At 41.1% G+C, this 14,940-nt stretch overlaps 1 long non-coding RNA gene across 1 annotated transcript; it reads left to right on the forward strand.

The window, feature by feature from the left end:
• Positions 1-2,694: 2,694 nt before the first annotated feature.
• Positions 2,695-14,571, forward strand: LOC114533094. Its single transcript, XR_003688026.1, has 3 exons — positions 2,695-2,809; positions 4,207-4,350; positions 14,482-14,571. It is a non-coding gene; the product is annotated as an uncharacterized LOC114533094 (long non-coding RNA).
• The last annotated feature ends 369 nt before the right edge of the window (positions 14,572-14,940 follow it).

Below are 14,940 nucleotides of genomic sequence, written 5' to 3' on the forward strand. Positions count from 1 at the left end.
TATCCTGGAATGATATTTTAGCGGGAAAAAACTCGTTAAAAACGACTTATTTTGGCCTCGGACATCGTGAATGAGTGAACATCCGGGACTTAGATTTGCGCCCCATTAACGCGCTCCCCAATTTCTCCTAATTCCCTCGATGCCCCCTCTAGTGTTATTAGGGAGCTTTGGCAGCGAATAGCGAGTACGAGTACGAAATTCGTCATTCTCGCGCGTTGTTTGTTTACGCCATCAGCCAAAACTGAAAACTCGTAGTCGTTGGGCTTTTGAGTACGGGCACAGATTAAAACCTGTTACAGATTAATCTGTGGTACGAGTTTGTTGAAAAATTTCGTACCCGAAGCCCAACGACTACGAGTTTTAGCTGATGGCGCAGAAATAACGCGTGAAAATGACGAATTTCGTACTCGTAGTCGTACTCGTAGTCGCTGCTAAACCTCTCTATTTATAATATCTACGGGCCCACTTATGGCACAGATTAATACCCAGATCACAGGAAGTGCCAGTCAATGTGAAGATATTCACACACTTTTTTAATTAAATATGTTGGAAAATATACCGTCAAACGAGGATTATAATTTTTCGCTCCTACGACAATCGAAAAAAGATAAAATACTCGTACAATATTGAAAACGAGGTACTCTTAACTCACTTAAGTCTTTTCCAAAGCGCGTATAGATGATGATGGATTCAGACACAAACTAGTACACAGTCCCTTTCGCTAGCAAATGAGAGGAGGTTTTTTTCCATGTATAAAATAGTTCGGCTCCATTTTGGAATTTTTTGGAGGGGAATTCCTCTAGTCACTTGCTGAACAAGCGCTTAAGCTTTTTTAATGAGAACAGAGACATCTGGGTGTTAATCTGTGCCTATAGTATGGTATCGCGCATGCGCAGCTCATCCTAAAGCAAAACATAGTTGATGCAACACCACCCAAAATTTTCCCCTTACAACTCTGAACTTTTCCTTACAGCACCATTACCCTGATACTATTACAGAACACCCTTTACCAAAAGCCATATTCTCAATATTATTTGCAGCCAATTCGCACACCACCACTGAAAATTTCTTACAATACTGACTATATTACCATCTTTAACTTTGTAAATTGAAAACATCAGTCAACCATAACCTTTATAAGCATTTTTTTAAACATAAATCACCTTATGAACTACTCCTGCTAATAGGTATAATTTCATATCAAATACATGACTGAAAGCATCAATGACTTTTCTTAGGTCACACAGGGACACCTTTACAGGTTTAAACTAAGATGCATTACAAAAAGCGAATAAATCGTCTGTAGCTCATTGAGGCACAAGGTATGACCTATGCCATGTAAATATCACTTCTGGTTATAACTATTGTATCCCCCACTCAGTACAATTGCTAATCTGCAGCCCAATATCTTACATGAGCTTAGGCCTTGTTTCTTTGGATTTAATATGCACAGGCATTGACACAGGACAACATAACTGGATACTTTCTGTGATCTTTTAGTTCAGGGTTTAAGAAAAGTCAGATTGGTATCCATAAAAGACATGTAAAATTTTCGACTTTTATCCACGTATTAAATATTTTTTATGTTCGCCCAATATTTGTTTGTTTCGGCATTTGCAAAAACAGTACCTATGACTTGTACATAACCGAAATAAACGCTTTATTACGGGTTAGGTAAAAAATATATCGAAAAAACAGAACAACAAGGTTTCGCGGCAGTCGGAAGAAACAAAATATTCATAAAAACCAGGGGGGGAATTACTATAGCGGGCTCAGAATTGAGCCTGGTCAGTGGTATTACCATGGGCAAAGGGGACCAGGTGACGTCAAAATGACGTCACAGAGGCCAAAATCCGCTATGTTTTTTGCTTCACTTTTTGAGCAAAAAACATTAGGAGACGGTCATTGGAGCCGGCAACCTCGCAAGCCAGGCTCTTTTACCTACGCTCCACGGCCCACGCTGCGGCAAAGACCCTGGTCAAGGCTGGTCATGTGACCTCCCAAAATATGGGAGGTTTTTAATTAGCGCTTAGTTTATATCCATGGGAGGAGTGGCAAAGTCGATATACCATTTCTGCTATTTTTAGCACTTGTCACAATCCAGATGACTTTGTACTAACGCAACTAAAAATAGCGGTTCACGCAATAAACTAAATAAATACAGCTAGTGTGGCGCAGCAAAAAACTCAAAAGAGCAATAAACCGAATTTAGATTCAAGTGCTATGTGTAGACTATATCATCGTCGATAGAATCGGTTTTAGTATCGTCACAAGTTCAGTTGATATTCAATACAGACACTCGAAGGCCTGTGCTATCTTCTAAATTTGGGCGTTGATGAGCGAATTTAGAGGTCAAATAACAATAACGACACACGTTATTTCGCTTTGCGGTACAACAGCGCTCAATATTCAGTCCTTAGAAACACGTTGTTTTAACTGATGTGATTTATGCGCTACTTGTGTCCCACCCATCCCCACACGGGAGAAGCGTAACAAAAGAATCACGTGACCAGCCTTGACCAGGGTCTTTGCCGCAGCGTGGGCCATGGAGCGTAGGTAAAAGAGCCTGGCTTGCGAGGTTGTGGAGCCGGTCCTCCAGGAATTATTATATAGCTCAGTGAATTTAATATAGCTCAGTGGTGGGAGGAGCAAGTCCTCCAGGAATTACTATATAGGTCAGTGGGACAACACAACACGCGTGCAGTTTTATCACAGACTCACAGTGTCAGTCTGTTTTCTAAATTCGTTCATTTGATTACTTGGTATCAGAGAAGATCATGGAATTGGAGAATTTGCCTTTTGCAGTGAGGTACAATTTTGATACTTAGCAAAAGCTTAGCTGGAGAACGTTTAAAAAAAATTTACAACCTTCCTATCGTAGTACCACGCTTGCGTCATTAGTTCAGTCCGGACACAGATATGAATTCTTCGATTCTCTCTATTATTTTACCTTCCTTCAAAACTGAAACATGTTCACGGCGAGGACAAATAGCATCATCATCAAAAAGCCTCATTGTGAGCACGGGATTGATTGTTTATAACTAGGCATAGTGAGAACACCAGTTTGGTCACTTTGGTGTAGATATTCAATGTGGGACATGTTTTGGGGAGTCATGGTTGATTATGTAAAAACATGGGTGGCTATTTAGCCAAATAGGTCCACCAAAACATGAATTGCCCTAAAATTACACTCTTTCTCAAATAAATTACAAAATTACACAAACTAATAATATAATATAAACTCTGATTCTATTTGGGAGTCAATTGTTTATATTCTACTTTGCTCAAAGAAAGAGTAAAATTAACTGATTTTTTCCTAAATGTGGCTCTCTGCATTTTATGATTTGGTTGGTTGAAAAAATTATGAGATATATTGAAAGCTACAAAGTGTTATATGAATAGGACAGTACAATCACATCAAATCACTTTGCTTTTTGTTCCCAAATGAGTTATACAGAGTATGATTCTTCAACTTTAATGCGCTGAGCTGGGCCTCCCCTCAATATATTTGACGAAGAAACTCAGGTGTAATTGTTGATCATATCTAGCTCTATATTACTCAAATCTATTAGTACTCAAGTCAATTAGGTTTTTATGACACTCTAATATACCTTCAAGTTATTCTTAATTATTAGATAACCTTAGGTTATGTACATCTCTTCCCCCTGCAGTTTTCATCCAACTCTATAGCTATTATTAAAGAAGGCTTGGAAGAGTGTGAGCATACAGTATAAAAGCTACCTTGGTGAAAGTACTGCATTTGTGTGCATTTGTGGAACCATTTTCTCTTATTATATACATTTTAAGTGGGTATCGAATAATTTTGGAAGAACTGCACATTCTCTGCCCAGGGTAACATATAATTTTAAGGCTCTTTTCCACTCATAGCAAAATCAACTCACAAGCTCGCTGCAAGTGTTTGCATCTAATTAAAATGAGCTGTCAAGCATTGTGATTGAACGAAATTACCCGCAGCAAGCTTGCGAGTTAGTTTTTGCAATGAGTGCGTGAGTGAGAGCATAGGCGGCCCAAAATTAGCGGCCGAAAAATTTTTCGGCAATTTGTCAATGTAATTCACAAATTGCCGAAAAAGTTTTCGCCGCCAATTTTGGGCCGCCTATGGTGAGAGGCTTTAATCAACCTCACCCTGATTGAAGACATATGAAACCTTGTAAGTGCTAAAAACATCAATTTCATTAATTTCAGCACAGTACAAAAATCCAACCTACCAGATGCAGAAAAAACAGACAAAATTGATTCATGGAATCCAATGGATGAAGACTTTTCTTGCGCAACATTTAACTCTTATAAATACTTTAATGTCCTTAAAGCTGAACTTCCTGGCAAAAAGTAAGTAACATATTGTACTAAGTAGGCAAATTTAGGCTACTGGTATCCTTAATCTATTTAGTTTAAAAAAATTATGATTATTGGCACTTCACTCAATGTAGGTAAATTCGAGAGGTCTTAATTTTGAGTGAAATTATACACACTTCAAATTCAAGCCAGGAACAGTTGATGGATGCCGGTGCAATCTTGCCACTGCCCACTTGACTTGTTTTTCCATCAACTGTTCCTTGCTTGAATTTGAAGTGTGTATAATTCCACTCGAAATTTAGACCCTTTCAACCTCTAGAATCTAATCTAAAAAGTTATATATATATATATATATATATATATATATATATATATATATATATATATATATATATATATATATATATATATGTATGTATGTATGTAGATAAAAATACTAAAGTCTAGTAAATGGAACTTTTGCATAACAGACCAACTTACGATCTAGGCAATAAGAAGGAAATAAATTACCACAACTAAAAAGAGCATACCAAAATTGGTATAATTTCCAAGTTTGGCCGTAAAATGTCTGACAGTATTACGGAAAATATAGCCATGCGAATTTGACAATTTTGTATACTTTTTTACTCACTTCCGGCCGTAGTGAAAAAGTATACAAAATTGCCAACTTCGCATTGCTATGCATGCTTTCCGTACTTTACAATATTTTGCAGCCAAACTTGGTAATTTTTCTAAATTTAGTATGCACATTTCGGAAATTTCCTTTTAGTTGCCTAAATTAAAAGTTGGTCTATTATGCAAAAGGTCGATTGATAGAAGCTTTTTTTTACTCAGGGGCATAGCTAGAACAATAATTGGGCGGGGGCGGAGGGTGGTTGTTTATCATCCAAATATCAAGCACCTAGTTTTCATTCTTGTTACACCACTGTCTTTCCTTATCATATGGTTCTTTAGGGTTTTTTTATCCTAATCATGGGGAATCACCTCCAAAAACCTCAGACTTCACAATCACTTGATTTTATAATTTTATTTTAAATTTTTCTTATTACATAATTCCCCAAAAGCAAATCCCATAGTTATGTTGACTTCCTTTTAGTTTTATTAGTAAAAGTAAATGTCATTATGTATTAATAAATGTAACTTAGTGTCCCTGATATAACTTTAAGAACTTGTCAGTCACATTTTCTAATTTCTAATAACATTTTCACGTTTTATTTTGTTTCTCACTTTAGTTTAATGTCTCATACATTCAACTTTCCCATCTCTTGCTTTCTGACCTTTAAGTCATGTCTCTACATATTATATAAGCCTAATTTAAATCTGATTAATTATTCGTCTAAACATCCTTCCTTCCAGACTAGCGCAGTTTGGGCGAGTATAAACACTCTACTGCTGTGGCAGTAATAAAATAAGCTTGGTAGGGTAACAGGTCTAAAATTGTTCCATTGTTCGTTATAACTTTTGCTGACCGAACAAGTCCTTTGTCATCGGCGTACGCTTGGTTGAGCGCCACCCGCTCGCAGGTCTTAGAGGCCACAGGAAGCAGAGAAACGAGACGGTTATCATTTGGTGTTTCATAATCCCCCTCCTTTAAAATTGGAATGACCTGGTTCATCTGGCTTCCCATACCGCGTCTCTAGTTGCCTCAATAGGATTGGAATCTTGCCCAATTAATAGGTCGATTCCCTTTTTGTCCAAAATAACATCGGCATCTTGCAAATAGGGATACTTCCTCAACATCAATAGTCTGACATGATCAACTGATTCTTTTGCGTGGTCATGGAGAAAGTCTGACCCCTACAACAGCTTCTTTCGTATGTTGATTGTGGATTCCTCCCGTTCGCTTTCATGGATCTTGAGGGAACAAGGGGCCATTTTCCTTCACATCTTCTCCGACTGATCTTCACAATACTGTTGCAGATCTCGAGCGGCGAGGGGTCTTGATACCACTTTTAATAAAACGAACTGCGCATGTCCCAACCGTCCTCTTTTCTCTTGTGGCATTTTTTTGTCGGAGCTTATAAATATTCATCAAAATCCAGAGTTTTATTGTGCATCCCCTAGGAATCTTCCTTGGAAATATGTCCACGACGGAAATACAAGCCGTAAGTACCGAACCTTCCTTTCTTTCAGGCGTTTTGATGCGATTTTATTATGAAAATGTGGTGATAGAGATTTCCTTATTGTTTACATGTTATCTCGTATATATTATGATATTTATGTGTATATTATTATTGAAATTACGGGTTTGGGTTTTATTATTTACCTTGGGGGTTATATAGAGCTCCTTCTAGGTGTCGATAGCCCCCGATGTCGCCCTTGGTGTTTAGGTAGTCGTATCCACATAACGACTGAAGGTTTGAGTCAATGACCGCCTTCTGTTACTCTCTAGGGTAACGAAAGTGCGCCAGACGTCCCGATCCATAAGGCGGGCGCTGGCGAAGCCATTAAAGCCCCTTCTAAACCGGAGGAGGCAACAGCACCAGTGGCAGAGATGTCTGCCCCATCGACTTCTGGCTGGGGGGACCCGCAGGCAGATCTTGCCACAGACCTCCGAGAACTGACCATCCAAGCCTTCTCCAAATCTCTTCCCAAGGAGACCTGGCAGGGGCTCTTAGAGAATTACCCCCCTTAACGGGTACCGAATTCCTTTCAACTGCCTCCACCATGGAGGCAGGCATGAAAGAAGAGATACGGAAGAGACATGGGTACCACAAAACCAAGGATGTCTTCACCTTTGATGATGCCTTAGCAGAGAAGCAAGGGGCTTTCCTTCTTACTGCACGACCCATTCTAGCAGCCCTCACTGCTCTTGACCGCCCCATGGAGGAGGATGAGGAGGGGCCAGACTCTGACCTGATTAAAGGTATGCTTGAAGACGCTCTGGTGCTGCTTGGAAATGCTAATGTTCGCCTGAATTCCTGGCGACAGCATCGGTTTTCACCATATTTAACTGAAGTTGGGAAACGTACTCGGATCAACACCTGTTCCCAGATCGTTTTCATGACCGCATTAGAGATGAGCATAACCATAACACTACCAACAAGAGTTTGATAAGCACACCACCAGATCGACCTTCCTCATCAAAGATATTCATACTATTTCGTCAGCCTTTTCGAGGGCGCTCACCTTCCACCATCACATCAGGTGGAAGGAGACACCAATGGAACTATAACCATCGTGAACAAAGTACCAGACGGGCAGGTGCAAAACGATTTAAAACCCAAGGAGCGCGAGGAGAATCAGCATCAGCAAGCAAACCAAGCTGACTATCTGTTTCCTGTGTTAATAGACAGACAACATTGTTCTCCATTGGCGGCAGGTCGTCTTATTCGTTGCTTGGAGAACTGGAAAAAGATAACTCAGGACCCTTGGGTCCTACAAACTATTCAGGGATACAAAATACCCTTAACTCATTCTCCCTACCAGTGGAGAATCCGCGAAACTCGCCCACGGTCATCACAACAACACTTAATGAGCAATGCAGTCAAGGAGCTTCTTACCAAGGGAGCCATCAAACAAGTTCAACCAGTGGTGGGACAGTTTGTGTCCACTCTATATCTAGTCGAGAAGGAGAGCAGTGTAGGTCAATACCTGCCAGTTATAAATCTCCGAGCTCTGAACCGATTTGTGGAATCTCAACCATTCAAGATGGAGAGGTGAGGGCTTTAATCCAGCCAGGAGATTACCTGATGAAGATAGGCTTAAAAGACGCCTATTATACTGTGCCCATTCACCTAGGACACCGCCAGTACCTTCGCTTCTTATACCAAGGGACTCTATACGAGTTCGGTTGCCTCCCATTCGGTCTCTCAGCGGCCCCTTGGGCCTTCGCCAAGCTCCTGAAACCTGTAGTTGCCCTGCTTCGTTCATTAGGAATCCGTCTAGTCGTCTACCTGGACGATATACTACTGCTGCACTCGAACAAAGGTGTTCTGCTCAAGATTTTCCACCAGGTCATCAGTCTTCTACAGAACCTGGGGTTTACAATCAAACAGGAGAAATGTTCATCTCACGCAATTCAGAAACTGGTGAGTTCTGAACACAGTGGAGATGTCAATTTCACTCCCACCACAGAAACTAGAGCAAATTGTTCAAGAAGCAAAACAGATTCTAGAGACAAAACAAACATCCCTGGAGAGGCTGTCTTCTCTAGTTGGCAGGATGAGTCATGCTGCTCAGACGAATGTCTGGAGGGCACCACTGTTTTATCGCAGCCTTCAACGTGACCAGGCCACAGCCATTTACCACTGTGGCCAGCCTAGTCCCTAGGCCTCTTAACCTAGAACAAAATGTTTTGTATTTTGGCTAAAGTGGGGACTTTTTGTCCCCACTTTCTGTATTGAGGTCAGTTTACCATCTACGACGCGGTTAACTGGCCTTGTTCGACGTCGCTAGTCAAATATTTGCTTGAAATAAGCTACGGGATATTAATTATACTGCCAGGACTTCGAAATATTCATACAAAGGTTTCAATGTCATTCGCTGTCAACGCTATCGACTATCAAGTAAACTCGAGTCCGTACGTACATGTTTATGATTATAATAAGCTTCAATCCGCCAATTTAAATTATTCTCGCTTCCTTTATAACGGTTATTGCTGTAAATTGCAAACAGTTACTTTGTAATAACAATTCTAATTTCAATTTGACAGCATTAAACGGGCCGTTAAGATTTGAAAACATTTTGTGCTAGGCCTCTCGCGCGCGTTTCATTCGGTGACGTCACGGAAATATAAAACACGCGCAATGAGAGGCCTGGGACTAGGCTGCACTGTGGCAGGCACCACAGGAAATTTCAGTTGACTTTATCCCAGGAGAGCCAGAGAGAACTCCGGTGGTGGTCTTCGCCTCAAATTGCTACCTTCAATTGCCAGCCACTTTGCACAACACCTTTCGATCAGACCATCTCAACAGATGCTTCTCTAGCTGGATGGGGGGCAACCTGGAATGGGGTGACGACCGGTGGTCGTTGGCTCCCACAGGAGCGAAGATCTCATATCAATATGTTGGAGCTGAAAGCAGCATACCTGGCCTTACAAGCCTTTTTCAACTCCGAGAAGTCCCCCAGACACATTCTGCTGCAGATGGACAATGCAACAGCCGTCGCATATGTGAACAAGAGGGGGGGGGAACAGATCTCATGCCCTCTCGGCACAGGCATTGGACTTGTGGGGCCTAGTGCTGGAGAGAAAGTCTTGGGTCACGGCACAGCACATCCCTAGAACATCGAACGAGGTAGCGGATGCAGCATCGAGATGTTTCAACAACAACCTGGAGTGGTGTCTACGCCCGGATTTTCTTCAGGCGGGTGGTAGAACGGTTCTACCGGCCATCAGTGGACCTCTTCGCGTCACGGACCAGCCATGTTCTTCCACAATATGTCTCTCGTCACCCAGACCCAACAGCAATTTCAACGGATGCCTTCCGATGCAACTGGGGCAGATGGAGGAGCTGGATATACCCCCCAGTGATATTACTTCCGCGGATCCTGAACAAGATAAGGCAGGACAAGGCAACAGTTCTGATTCTAGCCCCTTGTTGGCAGGGACAACCATGGTTTCCTCAGCTACTGGATCTGCTGATTTCGCTTCCGTTCGAGCCATAGAAGGAACATCCCCTCCAAGACAAGCTCCGACTGACGGTATGGCCCGTATTCGGGAACGCTATCGCAATTCAGGACTTTCAGAGGCGGCTACAAGAATTCTCCTATCATCCTAGAGTGAAGCCACCGAGAAGCGGTACTCAGGCCCATGGAACGCTTGGGCAGGCTGGTGTGCTAAACGGTCTTTGTGTCCCTTTACTGCCCCTGTAGACAGCGTTCTCTTCTGTCTGGCGGAGTTAGCAGACCAGGATAAATTAGCCTACAGGACGATCGGAGAATACAGATCGGCTATCTCTCAAACCCATGACCCAATAGGTAATGTTCCGCTGGGGAAACTACCCATAATGTCGCGGTTTATGAAGCGGATCTTCAAGCTAAACCCCCCACGGCCTAGGGACTACATGGTGGGTTAGAGATGTGTTAGCATTTATGAAGGCACAAAAGCCAGTCGAGGAACTTAGCTTGAAAGAACTTTCGTGGCAATTAGTTTTGCTGTTAGCCTTAACATCAGCAGCACGGGCCCATGAACTAGCAGCATTAGACCTGTCGTTCCTTACTGAGATAGACGAATCATGGGAGTTCTCCTTGACGATTCATGTTAAGCAATCTAGCATATATATAATAGATAATCTGCATATCCAGAGAATGCCAAACTCTGCGTAGTCCGTACTCGGAAGGAATACCGGGGCAGGACGGCGAAATTCCACAGATCATCTAAGCTTTTGTTGGCAATAGTTTCCCCTCATGCACCCATAACGGCTCAGACGGTGTCAAGATGGTTAAAGAACGCTCTAGCACTTGCGGGGATTAATCCTGAGTATACAGGACATTGGACTCGAAGTGCATCAACATCCACTCTTCAACGTACACTCTTCAAACCTTTGATTTCTAATGATCAAATCTTTCCCTTTCACTCTACGCTTTACGTCAACCGAATGAGTTATATCAGATTTATCAGTTTTTGTTTGACTCGCGCTCTGCTTTACGGCATCGCATCTCACGATGAATTTCAATTTCACGCTCCAACGCTTGAACCTTAACCTCTTGCAGCTTCTCTTCATAATTTAATTTTTCTTTGAGCTTTTCAATTCTTTCCTCTGCTTGGCGATCCTTTTCCGAATCGGCGGTTTCTTTCTATTTACACGACAGTTTTTCCGAAATTACTTGTTTTTTGCTTTTAGATGAACGCGAACTCGAACAACAGTTCTTGCTACATCCTATAATGTATTCGTCCGCTTAAGTCAAACAATGTATTGTCTTCTCCTCAAGCTCAATCAGCTTGTCGAGGGCAAGGTTCATGTCTATATATCATCTGTTAAACTAAGTACGTGTTCGTTGTGGTACGCTTTGTCCCCTTCAAGTGCTTCTTTAAGTGTATTCTTCTCGATTTCCTTCACTCCCGCCTGCTCAAGCATCAAAGTATTTATTCGATTTATAATCTTTGTTACATGCGACATTTTACCGCGACAGCTCGCTTTCTTAACACGTCTAATCTCTTCTTTGTCTATAGAGTTTTCACCTTTCGCTCTACATATTATATAAGCCTAATTTAAATCTATTAATTATTCGTCTAAACAGTCCCTATCCGAGCAACAGCTAGTAATTAGTATTTTTGTGACTACCGCGTAAGCGGTAGCCACTATGTCAGAGGCTTGCTTGCTTGCTTGCTTGCTTGCTTGCTTGCTTGCTTGCTTGCTTGCTTGCTTGCTTGCTTGCTTGCTTGCTTGCTTGCTTGCTTGCTTGCTTGCTTGCTTGCTTGCTTGCTTGCTTGCTTGCTTGCTTGCTTGCTTGCTTGCTTGCTTGCTTGAATGCTTGTCTTCGACCATGACGTCACACTCAGCACTACGTCACACAACTGATGTACATCACACTCGGCAGTTTTCGCCATTTATCGCCAACCTTTCCGGTGCAATCAAATATGCAATTCAAATGCAAATTATTTTAGTATCAACACAGCTTTTCTATACGTACGTTGTTTTGCTTACATTTTTGAGCTGTTTGAACTTTGCACGTCTTACTCAAATATAATAATCAATATTTAAACGACACGTATGGTCTTCTAGTGTGAAAACAGCTACAGTAATTAGACGACACCTGCAGACCGCCGACAGCAGGCGATTTGTTTGTCTATAGACGATTTGTTCGTCTTCTGATGTGAAAACGGCTAATCGCTCTTAATCAATACAGCGGATGCGTTGCAAAACCAAATGCAATTTCTATACTTTAATAATAACATGTAATATTTGTAGATGTGAATGCTGTCTGCTGAAACTTTAGTATATAGCTCACATGCACAATCAGTTTCTGTAAACATAAGTACAGGCAGGAACGCAAAATAAAAGGCCGTGTCATTCTACCTAAAATTATGCTTCGGCCGAACAGGTCTGAACGTGATCCCAATTATTTTATACATTGTCACGCATCGTGATTCACTTCAGCATTAGCTTTACTGCCATCATTGAATATGATCAATGAATGTGGTAATTATTGGCACGGTGAGTAAAATAGCCTGCTTATTTAGGAAAGAATGACCCCCTTCATTAATCATCAGCAATGAACAGTGATAATGATATGCCGATCCTCACTGATCCATTGTATTCTTCTCTGACTGACAAAGGATTTTACACATGCACCAATGACCTCCGGTAATGACATGGCCCATTCTTTGGACTACAGGGTGTCTTAAAAAAAACGCAATCACTTAAATATGCAGAACATTAATACAGCTCTAAAGCGCAATAGATACGCACCTCTGGGAATTGAAAATGGCTCTTAATCCTTCATTTGAAATGCTAAAAGTCATTTTAGCTGAACGATGGTGCAAACCCGAACAATATTAATATTCTTGCATATTTAAGTTGTCGCGTTTTTTTTGAGACACCCTGTACAGTAGTGTCAACCACGCGCTTTAGTATAAAAAGTCACACCCAGTTTACCGTGCTGATTCAGTGAATCAGTTTAATCAGACGATATTCATGGCTTCAAGAAGAAATAATCCGGCCGTTATTGGCTACATACACAACCTGTCACCTTTGAAAAAAGGTAAACTGAATGGTGCGACTTCGAACTCCAAATGCAAGACAAACGGGTACAACTATTAGCACTAGTTATTCTGCCAGCCATATCCATGATACCACTCAGATGACAAAGACAGAGCGGTTGTCGCATGTACGCGCTGCGTACCTATTTTTGCACTAGTGAATATAAAAAATCCTACATTCTGATTGGTCAAATTTGTCGTATTATGCTTTAATATTCACCTTGACGGCTAGCCGTTTTGTGGACGTTTCCTGCAAAGAGATAAGCGAGCAAATGCAGTTCTTGTGTCAATTCCCTTGTGGAAAAATGCTAAAACAAATATTCGCCTTATGCTCGGTGATTATCGGGGAATATTCATCTCGACTTCGTCTCGGGAAAAATTCCTCGATAATCACCTCGCCTTCAGCGAATGATTGTTAAATATTATAGTGATTGTTATCTGACACTATACATTAACGTCCTTGAGGCCATTTTTCTCTACTTCGTTCATCTGACTGGATTATCACTACATCACCTTCCGCTACAGTAAATGAGGTTTTCTTGGTTTTCTGACTATGACGTTCTCTTAAGCCACGAAGATACTCGTTTGTCCACCTTGCCACATAGCATCTTTACACTTTAGTAGATACTTCGCACGTTTTCGCAAATCAACTTCTTCAACATGATTCATGGTTCAAGCTCTGGTGCACACGTTGATCCGACGAATACATAGAGTTAGGTGTCAGTGTAGGCAACTTTACATCGTACTCGACATAACTGAGAGGCCTATACTATTTAGTGAAACCTCAATAGTGATGAAACCAAGTAAAACTTCCTGGCACTCGTTCCATTTGAGGCAACTTTTCCCGATCGTTTTGTTTAAAGCTCTTTTCACCAGTCTGATTAATCTCTCAAACTGCCACCAAGGGGCGCGGCTTTGATTGATTTGATGCCAGGAAATCGTCGAGTTTCTCGTCTTTCTGCGCTGTTATCAGCCATTTAGCTGCGGCTTCGAACGTTTCAGCATTACTTTGTCCGGCCTTCCTCCCCTGGCTATAAATCTTTTAAAGCTCTGCAGAAAATCTCTAGTTTCCAACGAAGGTAGCAGCTCGAGGTAGACTGCCCGCGAAAAGCCACATGCATACAATATATATGACTTTGCTTTCTCACATAATTCCCCAAAAGTAAATCCCAAAACGAATCACAACGCAAGCACTATTTTCTAATTGGTTAGTTTAAATTAGATTAGTTATGTTTACTTCTGGTTAGTTCTATTAGTAGAAATAAATGGAAAAAATCGTTGCAAAACCTGTCATCGTGAATTGTTTCTTGTAAAGTTATCAAATTGCCCACATCATTCGGGAATATGGCACCATTTGTTTCCGCTTATCTGTTAAAATTTAATTTTGTTTGAATTCTGTAGCCTACTCTGAACCTTTTAGAACTCTGAAAAATAGCAGCGCAAAAATTTTCTCCGCCTGTAAGGGAATTTTTTAAGAATATTTATGTTCTGCAATGATGTTAAAATTCTTTTTATTATAGATCTCCAGAGAAACGTTTGCAACAGTCACCAGAGAAACCGGCAGAAGATATCTCCTTATATATTGGCAATATTCCATCAACTATAACTAATGTAAGTTGAATGTGCATTGCATTCTTCTGCTTTGATTTTAATCAAATCGACAAAAACATCGGTGTTCTCCGCTTTCAATTATGCCGTATCTTTGCAGTGAGTCGGAATCGGGGACATTAACAGTGGTTGCCCCACTTGTCTCGGCCGGAGGGGGCCCAGGGGGGAGGAATACTTTTCCATTGTGAAGGATTGCAATTAATCGTTAAAAATCAGCTTTTTAAACAAGGCTTGAAATGCAGCCAATGAACTTTAAGAATAGCTCATTCCTTTGGCGGAAAACCCGAATTCCTAGATTTTATAACGAAAAAAAAATACGATAAGACGAAGTTTAGCCGTAAGTTATTTAAAAATTCTCTATACCTGAAACA

Source organism: Dendronephthya gigantea, unplaced genomic scaffold (assembly GCF_004324835.1).
Source record: "Dendronephthya gigantea isolate DGI-Jeju-01 unplaced genomic scaffold, DenGig_1.0 000085F, whole genome shotgun sequence".
NCBI lineage: Eukaryota > Metazoa > Cnidaria > Anthozoa > Malacalcyonacea > Nephtheidae > Dendronephthya > Dendronephthya gigantea.